At 35.3% G+C, this 24,859-nt stretch overlaps 1 protein-coding gene and 1 long non-coding RNA gene across 4 annotated transcripts in view; one reads left to right on the top strand and one right to left on the bottom strand.

Moving 5' to 3' along the window:
* KCNB2 (potassium voltage-gated channel subfamily B member 2) overlaps window positions 1-24,859 on the top strand; it is a 209,794-nt gene that overhangs the window by 78,786 nt on the left and 106,149 nt on the right. The gene's annotated exons all lie outside the window — the stretch shown is intronic.
* LOC131195681 (uncharacterized) overlaps window positions 24,411-24,859 on the bottom strand; it is a 117,975-nt gene continuing 117,526 nt past the window's right edge. The window contains exon 6 of the long non-coding RNA XR_009154526.1: window positions 24,411-24,708. This is a non-coding gene — a long non-coding RNA (uncharacterized LOC131195681). The remainder of the gene's footprint in view (window positions 24,709-24,859) is intronic.

Genomic DNA, 24,859 nt, shown 5'->3' with positions numbered 1-24,859 from the left:
CAAATATCACAACTTCTAAAACTGAACTATAACTGTGACTGTTAAATATCCAAAATACTTTTATGCTAGACTGCTATCCAAACTGTCAGACATTGTGAAACTGAGTTTGGAAATCCTTTGAGCCATAATATCTGAATAAATTCTAGGGTATTATACATTGACATACTAGAGATCTGTATTTATAATTAGGAATTGTTTGTACCAGAGTTATATTTATCAATTAAGAAAGTCTTACTTAAGACCACATGCAGGTTAAATATCACTGGGGGAATTAAGTTAGAAGGAAATTCTGGAATCTGAATTAAATATAATTCTGAATAATATTTTTCAGAGTTTGCAAAAACAGTAGCTTGGGACAACTGTAGCCAGAAATACCTTTATCCACTTTAAACAGGTGTGCTAGTTGTGAAATTTCCACAAAACTGAATCCTAGAGATTGGGTCATTGTAGAGCAGTGTTTCTCAAACTTGTTAACTTTAAGATATGTAGACTTCAGTTCCCAGAATTCCTCAGACAGTCATGCTGTCACCATCCTTCCTGATCCCATGCTGGCTGGGAAATTCTGAGAGCTGAAGCCCACATTTCTTAAAGTTGCTAATATTGAGAAACACTATTGTAGAGTATTCTGCATAGACCTATATATAAACTGGCCCAAAATGTAAGTAGTACATTTCATAGTAGTGAATTCATAGGGATGTTAATGAGAAATGGCTCCTTGGAAAGACATTTGGGCACATATGAAGATTTTGCTACTTCAAATGGTGACATATCAGGACTTTCTTTGTTGTATGGTATTGTTGCATTTTCTTTCAAGTTATGTTGTAATTATATTTGTAGATCACATTTTCAACCGAGCCATATATTAGCCAAATCAATCAGTCAGTTAGTTCTCATCTTTGAAGAAGGATGGGGAGTAGGCTGTTTGGTGTAGGATGCCAAAAAAAAAATTGCTGGTATCCTGGATGCAAATCATTTAAGGTTTTAAAAAATACCATAATCAAACCTTTCATTTTACAACTAAAGAAATGTGTCAGTTGTCCCTAGATAACTCCTACAAAATTATGTCTCTTTCTCCATAGAAAGCTTTTTCTGGCCATCAACTTTGTATAGATAGAAAAGTACTTGCTTTAGCAATTAACCAAAAAAAACACCACCCAACAAGTTTAACTCTTATGGACAAAGAGATGAAAAGAAAATTATTGTTTGTGAATTCTGCAGATTTTGTGGTTGCTAAACACAAGGATTTTTACTTGTGCCTTGAAACAGTTTCCAGAGAGAAATTCATGTTAGTCTATTTCAGTATATCAGCTTTTTGTGCTATTTTCTCCTTTCCAGAGTTGAAAGGCAGCAGCAGCAGTTGCCTGGCAGTGCCTTGTGCTCTACAGACCTTTTGCCTACTCAGGTATTTATTGCTTCCAAGGGCAATAAAAGGGTGGAAGGAGAATTTTGCTACTCTTCCAGATTACCATCTCCCTCAGTTACTTTAGGGCAGTGGTTCTCAGCCTTTATAGTGCTGCGACCCCTTTAATACAATTCCCCACGATGTGGCGACCCCAACCATAAAATTATTTTCGTTTTGAATTTATTGCGCCTGAAGCCATATTGGCTAGCGATCTCAACTACTTGTGATTGCCTTGAGGACGGAGGCATTAAAGCGGAGACTCCTCCCCTATTAAGTTTATCGCACCTGAAGCCAGATTAGGCTAGTGATTGGGAGTGATTGCAGCTGGCTTGAGAGGGAGACATCAGAGCAAAGATTTCTCTTTTTTAATTCATCGCACCTGAAGCCGAATTTGGCTAGCGATTTGAAGAGCCTGAAGCTGGCTTGCGGAGTCAACCATTGGAGCACGATTCTTCGACTCACAAGTATACTTCCCATATTTCCGATGGTCTTAGGTGACCCCTGGCAAATCGTCATTCGACCCCCAACAGGGTCCTGACCCACAGGTTGAGAACCTCTGCTTTAGGGTATCTGCAGTTGTAAATCTATTAAAGCTATTGAGCATAGTTTTAAGCAGGGGTGAAATGCTACTGGTTCGGATCGGTTCACCTGAACCGGTAGTAAAAAATGCTACTGGTTTGCTGAACCGGTAGTAAAAAAAGTTTTAAAAAGCTCCAAAGATCAGCTGAGCGACACGCGATCATCGGAACTTTTTAAAAAACTTTTTAAAGCATTCTTAACTACCGATTCTGGAGAACCAGTAGTAAAAAAATTGTTTAAAAAGTTAAAAAAAAAGTTCCGACAATTGTGCATCGCTCAGCTGATCTTTGAAACAGTTTTTTTTTTACTTTTTAAGCATTTTTTCTACCAATTCTCCAGAACTGGTAATAACAAATGCTTTAAATAAGTTTTTAACAAGGTTCCCAAGCTCATGCGCCACAGCGGATTCCCCCTGCTAGCTGTTCTACTTACCTTCCCAAGCCTCCTTTTGCTGTGTGCGCGTTTGGTGTGCAGCGCGCTTGCACAGCCAGCAAACCAGTAGCAAATTGGTTCAGATTGCACCACTGGTTTTAAGGGTAACCATGAGACATGGAACTTAATATTTAAAGCACGTGCTTACATATGTGCTTTAAAGCATATGAGGAAGGCGTGAAAATCATGTGTGTATTGTAATCTTTTCCCGACAGATATCAACTACTAGCTGATTACCCGGCATTGCCCAGGTATTTATTTATCCCAATCTCGTATTAGACAGGAAAAGGAATGAATTATATCTTTACTGTCAAATCAAAGCAATTTTATTCATAGGGTTTTAAAAGTATAAGCACAGTATACAAATTATAAAGTAAAATATAATTCAAATTAAGTATAATATTAATTTAAGAAAAAACTTGATTATAAACAACATTTTTAGTTTCACCTCCAGGAGCAAGAATAAATAAATTCCGTGGTGAACCCACCCTTGAGCAAGCAACATAAAGTTACCCGTGGGAGAAACATGGTGATCTCAAATCAACTCCACAGTACTTAATAGAGTGACCCTGTGACTTATTGATCGTGATTGAGAATGCAAGTCTCAATTTTTTTTTCAAATATTTTTAAAAACTTTTCCAAAGAATAAGTCATCTGTGTACCAAGTTTGGTTAAAATTGCTCGAGGCGTTCCAGAGTTATGGTGGAACAGACAGACACACACACACGAGAGGTGTTAGGGGTGTGTTATCCCCACAATATTTTTTCCAGAGAATAAGTCATCTGTGTAGCAAGTTTGGTTAAAATTGCTCAAGGCATTCAAGAGTCATGCTGGAACACACACACATAGACATACACAGACATATGCACATGCACATGCACCCCGAGGGGTGTTAGAGGTGTCTTACCCCCGCAGTATTTTTTTCCAGAGAGTAAGTAATCTGTGGACCAAGTTTGGTTGAAATTCCTTGAGCAGACTTATGCTGAAACACACACACATACACACACACACACACCACACCACACACCAAGGGGTGTTAGAGGTGTCTTACCCCCACAGAATTTTTTTCCAGAGTCATCTGTGTACCAAGTTTGGTTGAAATTGCTTGAGCTGTTCCAGACTTATGCTGGAACACACACACACACCACAGACACATCAAGGGGTGTTACCAGTATCTTACCCCCACAGTATTTTTTTTCCAGAGAGTAAATCATCTGTGTAGCAAGTTTGGTTAAAATTGCTTGAGGCGTTCCAGAGTTATGGTGGAACACACAGAGACACACACAAACACACACACACAATACACACACACACACCCCAGGGTTATCTTACCCCCACAGTATTTGTTTCCAGAGAGTAAGTCATCTATGTACCAAGTTTGGTTGAAATTGCTTGAGCAGACTTATGCTGGAATACACACACACACACCACACACCGAGAGGTGTTGGGGGTGTCTTACCCCCACAGTATTTTTTTCCAGAGAGTAAGTCATCTGTGTACCAAGTTTGGTTGAAATTGTTGGAGCCGTTCCAGAGTTATGCTGGATTGTGTAAGTGTCTTTGCGACGTTTCAACGAAGTCTCATTCATCATCTTCAGGCTGGTGTTTACAGGTTCGTGCTTCTAGGAGCAATGTGTGATCGCAGCTGTTTCTTCCTTTTAACTGGTAATGGGGGTTTGAACTGATTGGTTGGGAGCTTGGCTGTGTTCTGATTGGGTGGAGGTGTGTTCTGATTGGTTGGTGGTTTTGTCGCCAAGACACTTCCAATTTTACGCGGGAGAAAACCCAAATAACCAAAGACCTACATACAAACACCCGCAAAAACCTCAGAAAACAAATACACACACACACACACACACACACACACAGACTCATATATAGGTCCTTTCTTATATATATAGAAAGATAAAATAGAAGAAGAAGAAGATTCAGGCAACTTTCAGCTGTGAAAGAATGTTTAATGAAGGGGGAATTATTGTAGCAAGAATGTTGTGCAATATGGCCGATGACCAGAAAATATCAGCACATTAGACCTTGTTGCAGTTCAAAGCCTCCTGGCTATAACCCTGATGATCTAGGAGGCTGTGTGGTACATGTAGGAAGTTGAAATCACAATAAGTGCTACTTGTGAAACTTGACTCCAACTGTGATTGCTAGAAAACTCATTGCAGAAAAAAGATTTGCTATCTTTTAGTTGATATCCAATACTAACCTCAGTAAGTTTTTATCTGAGGACCTGGTAAATAAAGATGACTGGGATTTCCAGAAATCTGTTCTGTGTTCCATAATTTCAGCGTGATGTGAATTTAATAATTATGAACACTGTATTTTGAGATTAAAAAGTTATTTGCAGTTTTATTCAATCCACAGGTTATTTTTTTTTATTTTATTTGTATACTGTCTGTTAAAAATAAAGAATTAATATGAGGTCAGCTATATTTAGCATTTTATAAATATAGCTGAGCTAGAAGTATAAATGAAGCTGCAATGATTTAGGTCAAAAATGATTATTGGATGCTCTATAAATGCAATGGATATTTTGCTTATGGATATTTTTACAAACATTTTAGTGAAAAATAGAAAATTTTAATAAGGCACAAATACATCATTTCTTATTATAACCTAAGATATACTTTGTGATCCTTTTTGTCATCTGTAGTATGGAAAATGTCCAAAATAGAATTAACATAGCTTGCAAAGCTAAAAAACAATCCAAATTGATATGAGATGTAAACTGTAGTGATAGTATAGCTACCTTTAGCTTTATTTGGTGTTGGGTTGAATTTGAAACCTGAATTATGTTTACTGCTGCTTTGTAAAGAAATATATTTTATCCTTACTTCTAATGCTAATGCAGTTGATAAGGTTAGTAATTTCATATTACTTCGAGGTCCTCATCCAGCAATTCTCAGAGCTGAAGAGATTTTGGTTCCCATGCAGAAGGCAGGGCTTTTTTTCAAGCAACTCTTGGTAGCCTCTTCTAGCTCCCGAACTAGCCAAGTAAGATCTTTGAGTCTATACGAAGAACCTCAACATAGAGGATTACATTATATTTTCCTCTTGTGAGAAAAATCAGTCTTCCAAACCATCTCAAAGGAGCAAAGCACAGCCACTTGTATTACTGTACTGCATTGGTGATAATAGTAAAAAAAAGCTATTATTAAATAATTACATCTACAGTATATTATGCTAATCTATGGTTTGAATAAATGAATACTCTTTGTGTCTATATGTTAAACAAACTATAATTTACAAACCATAGTGACTAGATTCACATATGCTAAGCGAAATATGAATAACTTTGGTTTGTGTATGTGTGTTGCATGCACATTTGTATCTTATATAATGTATTTTTTACACTGTCAGCATTGCAAATATTTTTAGGTCACAATGCTATAATGATTTCCTAAAACATTAGACTTACTGAGAGTTGTTGTGCTGTGAATACTACATTTCAGTGATAGATATTTATCAACAGGTATCTTTTGCCCGCGTAACCAAATCATTTCATTTATGGTAGCTTAAATGTATTCAAATCAACTTGTCTTTGAATCTTTTAACACCCAAGCTTGCTTCCCCCACCCTCTCCCACACATTTCTGCACAGATGGAGAGATGTGATAGATCATGGAATTAGCAAACCCAAAGCTTTTTTTTTCCTTGCTACATTTTTAATCTACTGGAGTCTAAGCACCCCCACCCCTGCAGTCCTTTGATCTACAATTTTATTCAAAGTGAAAGAAGTACTTAACAGGACATCTGTTCATAGCATGTGTTAGCTTTTAGCCCTGAGGTTGACCCTTCAAATGTTGATTTCTTACAAATAGAAAAGCTTAGTTAACATATGTTCATAATAGTTGGTTTATATACATCAACCTCCATTGGCTTATTTCTGGCAATAGAAATAATAGCAGTGCAGGGGTAGCTGATGTTTCTATGTGCCCATGTCTACTAAGAATTACAGACAAGGCTGTTGTCTACGTAGACCTCTTATCTATTCAGAACTGTGCCAGATCTGTAAAGATCTTTATAAGGAAAATTCTCCATTCCAAATTTAAAACATGATACATAATAACTTTAAATTTGGCAATATTAACTATATTTTATAGTTTTATTTTAATGATAACTTTGGCGATATCAATAATTTATTTTTAAAAAGTCAGTATCTTATCTAATGATATAATAGGATGCAATAGGAATAGGTTCAGGCCTAGTTTCTCTTTATTTCTTTTTTTTTTTAAGAAAAATCCTCCAGAAAAAATATATATTCTTAATTTTCTTCTATAACTTTTTTTAACTCAAGAAATTTCCTTAAAAGGTCTAAGTTCAACTCATTCAGTCCAGATTCATCCTACCCAGAAGTTGACCTGTTTCTTTTAGCTTTCATTCTGCCTTTGACCTGTCTTGAATTGGAATTCTGAACCTCAATCTCTCTCCCTCCCCTCCCCCCATGAAATCAAATTAAAAACCAAAATCTACATTTTAATAGGTAGCAGGATCAGTTCCAAAGTTAAAAAGTTGAATATGATTATTCTCAAGCTGAAGCGAGGAGGGTATTGGTCATTTAAAATAAAATAAATCAGAGTGGCATGAAAATTAAAAAGTGCATATCCTGTGACCTTTAATCTCTGTATTCATTTGCAGACACAGTCTGTGCAGTTTCAATGGGTTGACAATTGTATTTCTTACAAATAATTCATAAGATTGCTTCCTGTGAGAACTTTTATATCAGGAGGTGCACTGGCTTCCACAATACATTGTAGTAAATGCCATGCTTTAAAGCACAGAAATGTTGTAGAATCTGCCAGCTCTATAAAGGCTGGGCAAACAAAGAACTTTGGGATTAGGCCAGAAAACAGGCACACTTTTAGAGGAAGATCACTTAAAACCACTTATTGTATTTTAAAAAGATAAAATATTCTCATCAGGAACAAAGGACCTGCTATTTTCCATTTAGAAATAGGTGAATTGCTGTTGTTTGCAATTTTTTCCATGGCAGAAGCAAAAAAATCAACAACACTATTTCAAAATAATTGGTGTTCTGAGGAGGTCCATAGTTGTGGTTGATAAAAAAAAGTTCCTCATTCAAACTTACTTTTATTTCAAAAAGTATGATGAAGAGCAAATATCCTGTTCATCCAATGCTTGAACAACTGAAAATATTCTTCAGGGATGTAGTGTACAACTACGGTACGTGCCAATTAGAAGCCCATATTAGTTCTTATGAAATTTGCTGAAATAGAATTTGCTTTAGAAATTCTTCAAAACAAAAATGTAACTTTGAAGAAATTCTCATGGGTAACTTTTTTTCCCCAACTAAGATGATTAAAGGCCTGGAGACAGAAACATACGAAGAATGGTTGCAGGATAATCAAGGAGAAAAGTAACCTGGAATTAAGGAGAAATGTCCTAACAGTGAGACCAATTAACCAGTATAACAGCTTGCCATCAGAATTTGTGGGTTTTTCATCACTGGAGGTTTTTAAGAAGAGACTGGAAATCACTTGTCTAAAATAGTATAGGGCCTTGGATTAGAAGACATCAAAGGTCCCTTCCAACTCTATTCTGATTGATTGATTGATTGATTGAAATGGGCAAAGAATGTATTTGCCTGCCACTGTAGAGTCATCTCTCCAGCAAACTCCTTGACTTCTACTATAGGAAGAGAGGGGCCCTCAGTGTGCTAATTCAAGGCCTAGAGGATTCTATTTTAACTTGACATTGAGGAAGAGACTATAATCACTGATGATACCTAACCCAATTAAATTTGGGACTATGTTGTCTAAGGGAAATCTAACAAAGAAATCTGCCCAGGAGTCTCCAGCTTTCACAACTTTAAGACTTATAGACTTCAACTCTAAGAATTTTTGGAGCTGAGGATCACAAGTCTTAAAGTTGCCAAAGCTGGAGACTCCTGGACAGATTCTCTTTGTTTCAGAGAATGTCTACATAAGAATAGTACTATCTAACTCCCTATCTCATTCATCCTGGGATTAGAAAACTTACAACTCCGTCGACTTCGACATGACCTGTGTTTAACCACAAAATCATCTATTGCAATATCCTTCCTATAAAAGACTACTTCAGCTTCAATCGCAATATTACAAGAGCAAAAAATAGATACAAGCTAAATGTCAACCGCTTCAAACTTGATTGCAGAATATATGACTTCTGTAACAGAGTTGTTAATGCTTGGAACTCATTACCTGACTCCATAGTCTCTACCCAAAATCCCAAATTCTTCAACCAAAAGCTGTCTACTATTGACCTCACCCCATTCCTAAAAGGACTATAAGGGGCGTGCATAAGAGCACAAAAGTGCCTACCATTCCTGTCCTATTGTTCCCTTCATTATATCCAATTAATATAGTTGATGCATATTTTAATTATATATATATATATATATTCTTCAAGATATGCTGTTTTATCTATGACATTTGTTTGTGTATACTGTTGTGACAAAAAGAAATTTAAAAAAAATTGAATTTGAGACAAAGACATTTCCTCAAGTTTCTTCCTCTTGTTTTCCCACTCACCCATTCAAACCTATTAAAGAGTAAAGTATGAGATAGATACACAATCTGAATGTCTTTTCACTGGGAATATCAATTGATGTCTCTCTGGAAGAGTACTGTTCTGAAAAATTAATTTACCATTTTTTCAGGATTTTGTGTTGGTAAAAAAGGCTCCTGTCTTTTTATTTTATTTTATTTTGTCACAACAGTATATATAAGCATAAGCATGAAACAACCATACAACATATAAGCGTATATATAATGAAAGAAAACAATAGGACAGGAATGGTAGGCACTTTTGTGCTCTTATGCATGCCCCTTATAGTCCTCTTAGGAATGGGGTGAGGTCAATGGTAGACAGTTTTTGGTTAAAGCTTTTGGGAATTTGAGAAGAGACCACAGAGTCAGGTAGTGTGTTCCAAGCATTAACAACTGTTACAAAAGTCATATTTTCTGCAATCAAGATTGAAGCGGTTAACATTAAGTTTGAATCTATTGTTTGCTCTTGTATTATTGCGATTGAAGCTGAAGTAGTCTTTAACAGGAAGGACATTGCAATAGATGATTCTGTGTGTTAAACACAGGTCTTGTCGGAGTCAGCAGAGTTCTAAGTTTTCTAATCCCAGGATTTCAAGTCTGGTGGTATAAGGTATTTTGTTGTTTACAGAGGAGCGGAGAACTCTTCTTGTAAAATATTTCTGGACTCGTTCAATTATATTAATGTCAGAGATGTGGTATGGGTTCCAGACAGGTGAGCTTATTCAAGAATAGGTCTAGCAAATGTTTTGTATGCTCTGGTTAGTAGTGTAGAGTTTTTGGAAAAGAAGCTACGCAAAATTAGGTTTACAACTCTTAGAGCCTTTTTTGCTATGTAGTTGCAGTGGGCTTTGGCACTTAGGTCATTTGATATGAAAACTCCAAGGTCTTTAACAGGCTGGGGATCATCTGTAAGGTAATGTCCATCAAGCTTGCACTTAGTGTTAGGGTTCTTTTTTCCAATATGTAAGACTGAGCATTTGCTGGTTGAGATTTGGAGTTCCCAAGTTTTAGACCAATCGGATACAAAGTCAAGGCCTTTTTGAAAGGTAGTAGTATTGTTGGTGGTGTTAAATAATTTGACATCATCAGCAAAGAGAACACAATAACCTGAGATATGGTCACAGAGATCATTTATGTATAATATGAAGAGCATTGGTCCAAGAACGCTGCCTTGAGGAACGCCACTTTTGACAGGAACAGGATTTGATAGAGCATTGCCGATTTTGACCACTTGTTGTCTGTTTGACAGGAAAGCAGTTATCCAATTATGAAGAAGTCCTGAAATGCCATAGGATTTTAGTTTTAGGAGAAGTTTATCATGTACTACTGAGTCAAAAGCTTTGCAGAAGTCTATGTAGATTGCATCTATTGCTTTGCCTTGATCAAGATTAGTAGTCCATGTGTTTTTGCAGTGGAAAAGTTGTAAGTTACATGATAATTTTTTTCTGTCCACTTGGCCAATAAAGAATTCTATTCTAATAATAATTAAATAAACAGCATTAATGAAGATAGGACAAGAACATCTCCTGTTGAGATTTTCACATCAGGAATTGTGAATAATCAGAATGGCAGGAGAGTGATAAAGAGGTATACTTTACAACCGATTCTTTACAACCTCGGAAAATTATGGTAAACTTTTGAAAATGTCATCCAAAGAATTTCTAAAAGAATACTCAAGCACCCTGAACATGAGGTCATAAAATAGAAGTTTCAATTTTATTGGATATGTTATGCAGAATGGGATGGGAGGCATCTATCATGTAAGGATTGTACTAGATAAAGTAAAACCTTTTTTAAAAAAATTCTCCAATGAGTAATTTGAAATTTGAGATAAAATCAAAGATGCAGTGGCATTGGGAAGATTGCCTATTTCTCAAGAGATTACATTTATCAGAGAGTAATTTGACCAGGCCGTTTCTTACAGTTTCCTCAACTCCTTTTCTCTCAGGATGGTTTTTTTTTCTAAGCTTATAGGCACACTTCCAAAAAATCACTAAACCACTATGCTCCATCATTACAAGAACAAATGGTTCTTGAGACTATTGCTTTCTTTCACAGCATGCCAACTTCTTGTTCGATTTTGTTTTAATAATAATAAAAAAAATTAAGAAATGTTGAAATATTCTACTCATTATTAAGCATATGCTTAATAAACTAGTTGAAGGGGGTCTTCATGAAGTAGCTGTACAGATGGAAATATCTATGCAAGTGTGGACATTGCTCAGGTGATCTCAGGAACCTCTTAGAGTATTTTCATGGAACCTTCAGGAGAACATAGTATGTATGCTGAAAATTGTTTTGTGTTGCCCTAAACTGTACCGTACTAACCTACATTGCACTGGTTTTATTTTGTTGCTTCTTTTCAATAATAAGTTATCACTGCAGCCAAAACCAATCAGCAATATAGCAATAAGGGGAAAGCAATTGGCTTGAATGAATAAAGTGCTTGCTGTAAAATATAGAATTTAGCTTAATTTAGATTAGATGATGATGGGCTTGGGCATGTAAGCTATTTGTCTTCAGTACTGATCTGAAATAATTGGTCTTTATTCAGCTCAAGGAATCCTTCCATTAACAGTAAGAATCCTATATTATTGTGGCCAAATATTTATGAACAGTATCCAAGAAAATCAGTACCCGGTATTTTCTTTAAACTGTTGTAATTTAAATGTTATACTTTTAGTTCTAGAGTGAAGATTTCAAATGCTGTGATTCATTTTCCATGAACATTAATTGCTTCCCAGATCCAACTGGAAATAAAAAAAGGAAGAAAGTCACATTTTCAATTTTATAAAGGTGATAATCTGAAGCCTAACTGGGTATCTTCTGAAGATTTGCCTTTGGTTGTTATAACATCCATCTGTCTATTAATAAAACTGGCATGAATCTCATTTCACATGGGCTATGGTTTTGCAATATTGGTAAATTTTAGAATCATGAATACTTTAAAAATTAATCAAAAGTGCTTCACATGTTAGATTCCTGTATGCACGGAAATATTCTGTATTCATTAAAACAATTTCCAGTTTTCATGAAAAATAATGTTGATTTAAGAGTGTGTAAAGTTTAATGCATAATTAAAAATAAGAAAATTTAAATAATTACATAGAGCTAAAAACTTACCTGATTCAATGCATTTCCACTTGAGATCTCTTAAGATCTCACATAAGAATACAAATATATTTTCATATTTGATGAACTTGTGAGATTTCAGAGGCTTCCAGGTACTACTTGTGACTTTAGCATCATAGTGCAAGTGAGATTAGTGTTGGCAACATCACATCATATTGCAGTATTTTGTATTTTGTTCAGTAATGTAATCAATTTACAGGCTGATGAGTATTGAAGAAATGTTTTTGTAAAGCGCCACTTACCACCTCTTCCATTTTAAAAAGAAGTCCTTTAATGATGAAAAAGAAGGTGGGGGGAGAGGAAAATAAAGCTTACTTTTGTAATACAGGTATTGCCAGGACAAAATAAGAAAAAGAGTTTAGAGAAAAAGAGTTTTAAAAAACCACTAAATTTAGAGTCCAAAGGGATGAGATTTTGCTGGTAGTGTGTACTTTTCCCTTTACTTAATTAAATTGACCCAAACTCAATGACCCACAAAAAGACCCTTGACAGCCACTGCATCTTTGATATAGACACACATATATATACTCATACACACACACACACACACACACACAAAATCTCCCTATAAGGATTATAAATATGTTTTATTTTGAAATAGTATACAAGATATAAAAGTGAAATGTGAACTTACAAATCTACATGTAACTATTATTACCATTGTTTCTATCTTCTATTCTATTAATATTCAATTATTGCTATGCAATATTTCTTCTGTAATATACTTTATAATATACCTATTCTACTATTAATATAACATTTTCCACAAGTATGCTACATTCTGTATTATTACTATTATATAATGTTTTCTTTTACAAATCCAGTTCTGCCTTAATTCCTTTCTGTGATTTCTTCTGCCTTTTGTTGTCTTCTCTGTTAATGGACAGCGTGTAGAGTACTTGCACCTTTCTATGTTGTGCTTCGTTTTTGCTGTGCCTATATTTTTCTTTTCCCCTGGGTCATCCATTCCTTTTGAAGAGGAAAAAAACCCACCTTTTATTTGGCTATTTTTCTGTTTGCTGGTGGCTTCAGACCTTGAGAAATACACGTTTCCTCCTGTCTTGTCCCACACTTGTTTGAAGGTTGCAGATTTATTGACAACTCTACAGTGCTGATGTTGAGGAAGAAGCTGAAATGGGAGGGGAAGGAGGCAGCACAATTGCCTGCAATTTTGCTAACAGCTTGCTTTCACGTACTGCAACTAGACAGTAAAAATAATTTAGTTTCTTTTATTTTTATTGATGATTCTATGGTGGTCTAATTCCATTTGTTTGTTTGTATCCTGCATTTATTATTTCTACATATACTGTATTTTTCGGACTTTAAGACGCTCTGGACTATAAGACACACCTACCTTTTTTGGTGAGGAAAACAAAACAAAACAAAAAAGAAATCTGCTTTTGCCTCCCAGCAATTTTGCTTTGTTGCTGCAAACAGCCTGCTTTACTTTCATTTTTGTTTTCAGCATAGCTTGATTAGCACCAAAAAAAAATGCTCCCAGCAATTTACCTCCTTGCAGCAAGCTACAGAAGCCTGTGCAGCAATAGGCAATGGCAATCCCTGCAGCCTGAAACAGCTAAGAATTGGGAGGCCGATCCAAGGACAATCAATTTGTGCTAATTAGGCTGTGCTGAAGCTGAAATGGGCTGTTTCTTTTTGCTGCTTGCTGCAAGGAAGTAAATTGCTGGAAAGCAGAGGCCAAAGGGTGGGGGCCAGTGGGTGGGCAGGGCTACATTCAGTGTATAAGTCACATCCAAATTTTCACCCCCTTTTAGGGGGGAAAAGGGTGTGTCTTATACTCCGAAAAATACGGTAAGGCAGGGAATATATCCAGCACATCTTCCTTCTCCTATTTTCTCTACAACAGCAACCCTGATGTGAGCTGAGCTAAAAGATAATGACTTGCCCAAGCTCACCCTGCTGGCTTTTTAGGGCCAGGGAAGACTTGAACTCATAATCTCTCTCTTTCTAGCCTGATGCCTTAACCACTAGATCAAACAGACTCCCTTAATATACAGTATGTTATTCTCTGTTTTGTTTTTACTTCTTTGGAATAAATCTGATTTCTCTTGATAAGAATCATTGTAGTGAATGCGTCCACATGCTAAGAGGTATTAGATAAATTATCAGCAAGTAAAGTAGCTTGGTTACCTTTAATCTCGGCAGAAATTAACAGTCTATTTTGAGCAGAGTTTCCATTATGTAGTATGGAAGATAGGGCGATATATTGAGCTACTATCACTTAATCACATAATTGAACATAATCAGTTCTGATTTCACAATAGGGATATGGTTATTCATTTCATATCCGGTGTGTATTTAGTCTCCTGACAAATCAGACAACATTCACTGTTAAATTGTTTAATTATAAATGCAGAATCTAGTACTTATACTTCTCCTTCCCCATATGTATTTGGCAGATAACTGTATAATTTGGAGAGGAAAAGAAGTTAAGGTGCTGAATTGAAATATCTGTAGGCTGCATAGCATTTGATGGCATAGAATTTCAGAACATGATACTGTCAGGTATACTGTGGACACACACACACACACACACACACACACACACACACACACAAGTTTATATATGGAATACTAATACTTTAATTATTTAAATGAAACTTATTATTTAAAACAGCCTCTTAGACTGCTCATTGAAGTGAGGATATAACTAAGCAAAAACATGCTGACTTACACTGGGAGAATACTGAGAATCCCTATCTGACTTATCTGCTTATAATGATCAAGCAGGGAGTGATAAGATGGAAAGGGCTTCACAATACACACAATATAAAACTTTAGACTAGCTGTAAAAATGGCGCAACTTAAGGTAAAGCATGATAACAGCTTTTGAAAGTACGGCTTTATTAATAACATATACTTTGTAGCTTACTATGCAAAATGTGGAAATGTGCTGTATTTTTTGTAAATAAGTATTTTCAACATATTCTAATAAATAGTGTTTTCATTTATTAAATGATATCTTAGAAGTTCTATTCCGATTTGACCAATCAGACCAAAAATTCCAAAACAGATTTGACCAATCGGACCAAAAATTAACACTAAATATAAGCAATGGCGGTGTTGTATTTTATGAATAGGCATTTTGTACAACTGAACCATCTTTCCTTCTTTAACCTGATATGTAGAAAAGATACATAAATGGAAGATGCCATTCTCCCTATCCCTATACAGTTCTTTGAATGGGACAGATTGCAAAACAAAGGACTCAGTTAAAGTCCATCTCCTCATTCTTTGACTGTGATTAAGTTTTAAAGTAATAAAATTGAATCCACCAAGTGCCGATGGGTCATATTGTGGTAACCATTTCCTGTTCATAAAACATATTGGAAATGGTATAGGACTCTGGGGTATTGTCCAACAAGTAGTCAACCTCCTACCTGATATTAAGCTGGACGTTTCACAGAATTATTTCTACAACTCGCCTTAATGTTCTTAGGAATGGATAATCTGAAAGCCTATTCCTAAAACACATACACACAAAAGCTACAGCCTTGGTGTCCAGATGCTGTTACTCATTGTCTTCTATCCACATCTAACTATTCCCACAGCACCTTACACAAGCTTATTTTGATGGCTTGGAAGGACATTCAATAAAATAGATGTCAGCTAATAATACAATGCAATAGAAAAATAGTGGATTTAGCATTGTATGCCAACATGAATGCAAACTAAAGAAAATATCATTATTAACATTTTTAATAAATGCCAAAATAATTATTCGCTAGTCGATAATTCTTTCTCATTTTGCCAAGCTGGAAATCAGAGATGCAAATAATTTAATAGATTGTTAGCTGAAATTGCATACCTAATTAATTTTCCATGCTCTTGCTTGGAAAATTGTTCCTGATATATTAGATGCATTTTAGTCTTGATGGAAGTACATTTTTCTTGCAGCAGCTGCTCAGTAGAATTGGTGTTAAACAAATTTAAAGTGATATAAAAGTCAGAAAGCAAATTTACTAAGCAAATGGAAGGCTGCTTAAACTAGAAGCGTTCATAATGCTGCTAATAGAATGAACAAAAATACATTTTTTTAAAGAAATATAGTGTTTATTCATGAACAGTTACAACAATTTGTATCTCATGCATCTGAAACTTTTCTGGAACTCCTTTGACAGAAATCATATTCTTGAATGCATTATGCAATAAAGCATAACTTTATTGGTTATAAGAATCCAAACTAGACTAAAAGGAGCTAATAATAAATACTAATATCAAACCTGGACTGCATATGTTTAGGTAGCCAAACCCAGGCTAAGTCTATAGCCCTTGTAGAAGCCAATATTTTAAATAAATTGCCTAACTGATTAGTGAGAAAGGATTCTCTTCTGTTTAGCCAATCTGCCCCTTTTGATAGAGCTTAGTGATAAGTGCTTAGTGACTAAGCAAATAAGTATAATTTATCTGCAGAAGAACTTTCCGGACCATTCTGAATACAACTTGGGATCTGTTGTTCTGGGACCACAATTCTAGGAGTTGAAATCCATGCTTCTTAAAGTTGCTAAGATTGAGAAATACTGTTCTAGGCCAGAAGCATATCCAGCCAAAAACAAAAAATAATGGCAGTCATAGGAATTCAGCTTTGTGAATTAGCCCTGATTCAATTCATAGTGGAGATCTATTTACTATTTTAGTAAATTAAAATATACTACCACAGATGATAAAAATCAGATGTTGTGTGTAAAATACATGGTTGAAATTTGTTTTGTTTGTGTAGTTTTATGTGGAATAGCTTTATTTCAGATGATATATTCATCTGCACATATATTCCCATTGCTGGAGGTGAAATAAGAAAAAAAGGTCCTAACTTTTGGACCCGTGGCTTTCTGCTGCCATCTAAGAGAAATAATGCCTGCAGCGTATTTATAATTCAAAGTGTCCTTGATGATAACATGACGATTCTACAAAACGAGAGTTCCAAAGATAACCAAATCCAAAGCATTTCTGCATTTCTGTCCAACAGACAACAAGTGGTCAAAATTGGCAATGCTCTATCAAATCCTGTTCCTGTCAAGAGTGGCGTTCCTCAAGGCAGCATCCTTGGACCAACACTCTTCATACTATACATTAATGATCTTTGTGACCATATCGCAAGTAATTATGTTCTCTTTGCTGAGAACAATAATTTGGTGTCAAACTATTTAACACCACAGACAATGTATCTATCATCCAAAAAGACCTTGATCATCTAACCACTTGGTCTAAAACTTGGCAACTCCAGATCTCAACCAGCAAATGCTCAGTCTTACATATTGGAAAAAGAACCCAAACACTAAGTACATACTTGATGGACATTACCTTACAGATGACCCCCACCCCGTTAAAGACCTTGGAGTTTTCATGTCAAATGATCTAAGTGTCAAAGCCCACTGTAACTACATAGCAAAAAAGGCTCTAAGAGTTGTAAACCTAATCCTGCGTAGCTTCTTTTCCAAAAACACTACACTACTAACCAGAGCATATAAAACATTTGCTAGACCAATTCTAGAATACAGCTCGCCTGTTTGGAACCCTCACCACATCTCTGACATCAATACAATTGAACGTGTCCAGAAATATTTTACAAGAAGAGTTCTCCATTCCTCTGAAAACAACAAAATACCTTATCCCACCAGACTTGAAATCCTAGGCTTAGAAAACTTGGAACTCCGTCGCCTTCGACAAGACCTAAGTTTAACTCATAGAATCATCTATTGTAATGTCCTTCCTGTTAAAGACTACTTCAGCTTTAATTGCAACAATACAAGAGCAACCAACAGATTTAAACTTAATGTTAACCGCTTTAATCTAGATTGCAGAAAATATGACTTCTGTAACAGAATCATCAGTGCTTGGAATACTTTACCTGACTCTGTGGTCTCTTCCCATAATCCTAAAAGCTTCAACCAAAAACTTTCTACTATTGACCTCACCCCATTCCTAAGAGGACCATAAGGGGCATGCATAAGCGCACAAACGTGCCTACCGTTCCTGTCCTATTGTTTTTTTTTCTTTTCTTTTCTTCTTCCTATATATATATTGGTGCTTATACCTCCTAATATTTACTCATATATATGTTTATATACTATATAATCCTTTTTATATGATGTTGTGACAAAAATAAATAAATAAAAATAAAAATAAATAACCAATATGAATTGGACAAAATCTTCAACAGGTCAGGTCAGGGAGGTTGCTATTGTGTTTTCTGTTTTTTTTTAAAAAAAAGCAATGAGAAAGAATTCATGGTTAAAAATTAAATAGACTCTTAAATTAGCATTTTAACAATTTGCTGGCATTATTGTAAGCATTATGGAAACCACTTTAATTCCCTGTGGAATAAATATGTTTGTATCAGACCATAAAAGCTCCAAATTATTATGTAAATTATATTGTATTATCTGTTTTATTTTTGCCTGTACACCGTCCTGAGTCCTTCGGGAGAAGGGCGGTATAAAAATCAAATAAATAATAATAATAATAATAACTTCACTATTTGGAAAGTAGGATCTGTATTGTTCACCATCCCCATGTCTGTTTGTAGGGTTTTGCATGCTTTAAATATAATCTTGAGGTAATACATTGGGTAAATTAGTCTTTTTAGTTTTTTGTGAGCATAAAAGAGTGCCAGTACAATATACGAATCAAGATATTTTCTAGAATAAAGAAAGCTCTAGAAAAATAAGTCCACTCAATTTGTTTTTCTCTAAAGATTATTTTGAATGGAATTGATATGCAAAAATCTTCAGGAGGCTATTTGTTAACATGTAATATATTTAATTATGTCTAATTACATTGAAGCAGTTGATTACTTCAGTAAAAAAGAGTGAAGGATCTAGGTTGTAGAATCACAAATTCAGGATCCGAGCTCTATAGTATGTTGTAAATGTAAGACATTTGTTCAAATACAGAAATTATCACAAAGAACTGTCACTGAAAATGTCTTTCGACTGTGAATTTTTTTTTACGAATTCTTGAACGAAGAGGTCAGATTTGCTACCAGAAATGATGCTTCCACTGAATACAACAGAGAATGAAATCCCTTGAAACACTCAGAACAAACTTTCTCCTTGCAGCTAAAATTTGTGTAACTTTTTTTTTTTTTAATGAAGAACATTACAATAATAAAATGTCTGGGAAGAACAGTAATCTAGTATCTGTTTATTCTAAAATAAGAGATTTATCCTCATTTCCCAATATCATTCTTCTCACTGAATAGACACAATAAAATATGGTAGGCTAAAACAGGCGTAAGTAATTTATGATTTAATATGTTGTGGGCACTTAAATTATGTCTATGAATTTTTGCGATAACGTATTGTTTGGCAAGTGCTTCAGAGGTGGGTTTCAGCAGGTTCTTACCAGTTCTGGAGAACTGGTAGTAGAAATTTTGAGTAGTTTGGACAACCAGTAGTAAAAATTCTGACTGGCCCTGCCCCCATCTCTTCTCAGTCCCAGCTGATCGGGAGGAAATGGGGATTTTGCAGTAATCTTCCCCCTGAAGTGGGGTGCGAATGGAGATTTTATAGTATCCTTCCCCCAGGAGTGTGGTGGTAATGGAGATTTTGCAGTAACCTTTCCCTGCCACACCCACCAAGCCACACCCACCAAGCCATGCCATGTCCACCAAACCACACCCACAGAACTGGTAATAAAAAAATTTGAAACCCATCACTGAAGTGCTTGTTATGTGACTCAGAAATGTTGCAGGATTCACTGTGTTATATGAATCCATTGAAAAATGCAAAGGTAAGATATCCCAAAGGTGCTTTTTCAAGAGCCAACTGGACTTTCTGGTTTTTCTTGAAAATGTTTTACTTCTCCTCCAAGAAGCTTCTTCAGCTTCAAAAAACAAACGAACAGAAAGTCCAGTTGCCTCTTGAAAAAGCACCTTTGGGACAACTATGATTAAGAATCTCCATAGACATTTAAAGATAAGATAATGCCAGGCCTTCAAGATAGTTCAGACCAGGAAATCAAAACCTTGACTACTACCGTGTTTCCCCGAAAATAAGACCCTGTCTTATATTTTTTTGAACCCTGAAATAAGCGTTTGGCCTTATTGCCATGTTCTCAAAAGCCTGATTGGGCTTATTATCAGGGAATGTCTTATTTTGGGGGAAACAGGGTAGCATTACCTATGGTTACAGTAATGGAATCTTTCAGAAAAGTCTGAAAGCACTTCTCTCCTCCCCTAATCCTGTTCTGAATTCAGATTTCATTTATCAGACCATTTATCTGATTCATACAGTTTCCTGAGGTACAGGTTATATGTGTGTGTGCACATATAGAGAAGCTCTGTTTAAAGTTTTCTCTCTCTTTCTCCTCCTATTATTTTTCTTCTGCCTACATTATCAGGCAGCAACACTATATTTCCCTTAGTTGAGTGTGCTACAAAGTATAACTGCCTTTTCATTTGTTAGATGACTACCCATCTCAAATACATGAGTCTAGATGTTTAATAATACTTAAAAACAGAATAAGAACAGTATTAACAAAATTACAAATTGAGAAATTATAAATAATAACCTACAGTTAATATAACCATATAACAAGCTCCCCGATTTGCTATCATTCAATGGAGACTGGGGGAAGTGGTCAGGTTGGGTCTGTTTTTTAAAAATGAAGGTATAGAGCATTTAATATTGGGTCCCTCAAGGCTGTGGGGTCTTGACCTAGATTATGTACTGTGTGGATAGGTGCATCAGAGATAGACACAGTGGTCAGCACTACCACTGCGGTATATCAACCCCATAGTGTAAATTTGACTGCTCAAAATTTGAAACTCATTCTAGTGAACATATTGAGTGTTTACAGTCACTCATGCTCTAGTCACCTTCAGATTGAACTACTGCACTTTGCTGCCTTTAAAGAGTATCTGGAAGCTTCATCTAGTATAGAATGCAACAGCATGGACAGTGCTAGAAAAGCATATGTTATACCTCTTCTACTTGAGCTGCATTGATTGCCAATTTCCTTCCAGATCCAATTCAAAATGCTGGGTTTAACCTTTAAAGTCTTCATGGTTTGGAACTGGGCTGTTTAAAGGACCATGGTTACGTCAGTCTACCCCATTGGATCTAGCAGACAAGGCAGGCTATGGGTAGTATCAGCTAGCGTCACGTAATTGGGGGGCTCCTAGGAGATGTGCCTTCTCTGCTATGGCACCTGCCTTATGGAACTTCTCCTAAAATTAGATTAGCTTCATCTATTTTGACAGTTTGGAAGTCTTTCATGACCTAAATTAAGTATTAGGCCTGCAGTTCCTTGGAAACTGGAGGCAGGCTTAGATGGCTCCATTACTGGGGTGAAAGTTTTTATTTTTCTATGTCTGTTGTTTTATTGATTGTTGTACACTTCCTGGAGTTGCTTGGATGAAATGGGCAACTATACAATTTTAATTAATAATCAAACAAAACAAAACAAACTAACTTAGGAAAGGAATAGAGAACTGAATTTCCTTCTCTCATTTTCAAATTGTTGAATTAATTTCGTCCTTCCTAAGAGATAAAGGCTTTAAGAAGAGCTCTTAGAATCAAAGAAAAGGTAGGGAAAATATTCAGCTTCTGTTTTTCTCCATTATCTTTTTATAAGGATCAAGGTTACATCATGTTGTATTACTTTCATCTTTTGTGATGTACAATTAAGTACCAAAATGCAAAGTCAGTATAATAGTGGGCAGTGTTTTTAAAAGCAGAAGTCACTATCTCCAATGTACAATGTATCTGTCTTTATAATCTAAAAGGTCACATGTTTGAGCTGTTTCCTTGATAATTTAGACACAGGAGTAGCAGTAGATGTCCTACTCATATTGTCAGACATGACTGGTAAGACAACTGCCTCTCACTACTGTACGCTGGCAATTTCTGTATAGTAACATCCCTCTTGTCATTTTTTGAAGAATTCAACACATCACAGGAATGACCTTTGGAAATTCTTGAATATGCACAGCAATGGTGAGGTACTTCCATGACAGATAGCAGCAATTGCTTCATTTACCTATTTTAAGATTTATTTACAGAAACAAGTATTCCAAGAAAATTGATATTCTTGTGTAATTCATTAATGATGATTATAAAGAGATAAATAAGTTGTGATTGGCTGATCCTTTGGAATTTGCTCATTGTTGCAAATTCAGCATGGCAAATTCAGTCCAATAACTGTTGTACTTGAATAACTATCATGCTTAAACTTTAGCGACATTTAAACTTTACAAACAGAACTGCATGATTCTAATCAGCTAATTTTATCTCCAGCTGTATCATCTGAAGTGAAGATGTAAAATATTCATACCAGACATAGCAAAAATAATGAGTCATGCTAGTAACAAAGGTTTCCACAGGATGTAATCATGACTTTATGTAGATCACATGAACTTTATGTTGATCACATAATACACATACAAAACCTTTGCTCAACCTTCCTCAGTGGGGCACTTCTTAATTCTGTTAGAAGCCTAATCAAATTTGCCAAAGGTTGGTTGGAAAAGCTGAGATCTATAGATATATTATTCTGATAGTCTCCATATTGGAGAACCAATTCTAGTAGAAAAAAAGTAAGCCTTTAATATTTTGTTAGTGTCACAAAATCAACTTGAACTTCACAGTTCAATATATCTTGCAAACTTTGATATATCTTGCAAACTTTGATATATATATTTGCCTTGGGATCTTTATTCTTGTAGTTTATTCCAAAGTCTTATATTAGCAATGCTCTAAGAATGTCTTCTGCCTTTCCTGCTAGTAACATAGTAAAAATAATTTTCAGTTTGTTCCTTTCCAGATTAGTTGTTGATCTTTACCGTAGCCTCCAGACAGTAATTAGAATTGACTAGAAAGTTAAATGTTTGCCTTTCCATAAGTAATACTTAAGCGTTTGTTTTGTTTTCTGTATACATAAGCATTCAACTGAAACATAATTGTGTGTGTTTTTTCTTTTTTACATTAGACTGCAATTTTCTCTTTTTTACATTAGACTGCATCAGGACAAAGCTATTTTGCTAAATCCAGCTGCCATCTATATGAAAAGTTATCTATTTCTGATTTAAATGCTACTGAAATTAATAGGAACCACATGCAGCAAAGTTGCTTGATGTCCAATCCATTGCTTTCTTTTGTTTTCCCACAGGCAAAGGGATTTACATGCTTAATGTGAAGCATTCTTCAGTGTAGTATAAGTACAGTGTTTTCAGTTTGCTGAAATACATACTGCAGGAATTATCGTATTTAAATTCTGTATATTGTTGTGATTTAAGTTAAAAATTTAACAATAGTGAAATCAAAGCCAGTCAGTGCTCCACGATGCTTGCAATTAAAGTAATGCAGTCCAAAGAAAAAATTATCTTTCTTGATACTAGGTGGATGGATGGATGTGTTTTGTATGTCTTGATGCTGACTTGTCCCAGATCACTTTTCAGATTTAGTAGGAAAATACTGAAAGTGTCAAGCAAAAGTGATTTGACTTGCTTTCAGTTGTATGGTCTCTCTGCATGGATCATCTGCTGAGAGAATCAAATATTAATAATAAAAATTATGTATCTTCTGGTTGTCACATTTTGAAGTATGAATTGAACTGATTTGTCAAAAAGAGATTTTCTAGAGAAGAAAATCTTTTTCAAAACTTCTTGTGTTTTAAAAGCTATTCCTATATTTAATGAAGAACATCCTGCCATAAAAATTAGAAATCATTTAATCATTTTATATGTTATGATGAGGGGCAAAGTGGGAGGCTAGGAAATAACATTCTGCCCACTCAGTTTGTGAAAAACAATGAGGGACATTCCTCAAATATGAAAATGTTTATTAAAATATTCTATGTGTAATTTTTGCTTAATTTTATACTGGTAGGATTTCCATAGTTGAAATTTCTTTTTTCTGGTCAATTTTTTTACATTCTCTTTAGTCCATAAATGTAAACATGGGAAACCATTTATTTTCACAAACCAAATTGTATGCATTACATTATATGCAGTGTTTTTTAATATTGCTCAGTTCTGCAGTTGTCATCAAAATTCATTCTTATTTAGGTTAAGCAAGGTTGGTTTTTTTAGAAGTAATGTGTGGGTAAGTCAATCATCCACCCTGAATAAGAAAAACCTAGTTAGAGTCAGTATGCGAAGTTGATGCATAAGGAATAAGATTTGAAATTTAGACTTTCCATTTTATGTATCTTCTTACTATAAACCAAGATATCTTCTATCTGCATACAAATGCACCAAACAATAAATCAAGCTGTTTTAAAAACTTAAGAAGATTAGTATTCTGTAGGTCTTATTGACATTGTTTCCATTGCAAATGAAGGCAAATATACATGTCTCAGGATAATGTTGCAGGATGTAATGTGAGTCGGTTACTAGGACTGAATATTTATTCTTCAAGCTTTTGGGTTCATGATGGAGCCCATCCTCAGGGAACTTCTCTCTCTCCAGAATGATTCAGACTGGGTACTGTTTCCATTAACTGAAACATAATGTTATACTTTCCCTCAACTTTCTGGGAAACTTGAGGGAAAGTATAGAACAATGGGATTGTTTCTAGCCTATGCTGTTGTTATCCTGTAACTCCCACTCCGCACTGTGATTGTCCACGAAAGCTGGGAGTTCCATGTCTCTGAAAGAAACAAAAAAACAGCTTGGGTTTGCATGCCAATAATAGATAGTTTCTCGCTATCACGCAATTTTATCAAAATACAAAATTTTAGATTCCATACTGAACAACACTCAGTATCCCGAGCATGTTTTTTCCCCTATAAATTTGGCTC

The sequence above is a fragment of the Ahaetulla prasina genome, chromosome 3, assembly GCF_028640845.1.
Source record: "Ahaetulla prasina isolate Xishuangbanna chromosome 3, ASM2864084v1, whole genome shotgun sequence".
NCBI classification, from domain to species: domain Eukaryota; kingdom Metazoa; phylum Chordata; class Lepidosauria; order Squamata; family Colubridae; genus Ahaetulla; species Ahaetulla prasina.
This window is presented reverse-complemented; position numbering and strand designations above follow the sequence as displayed.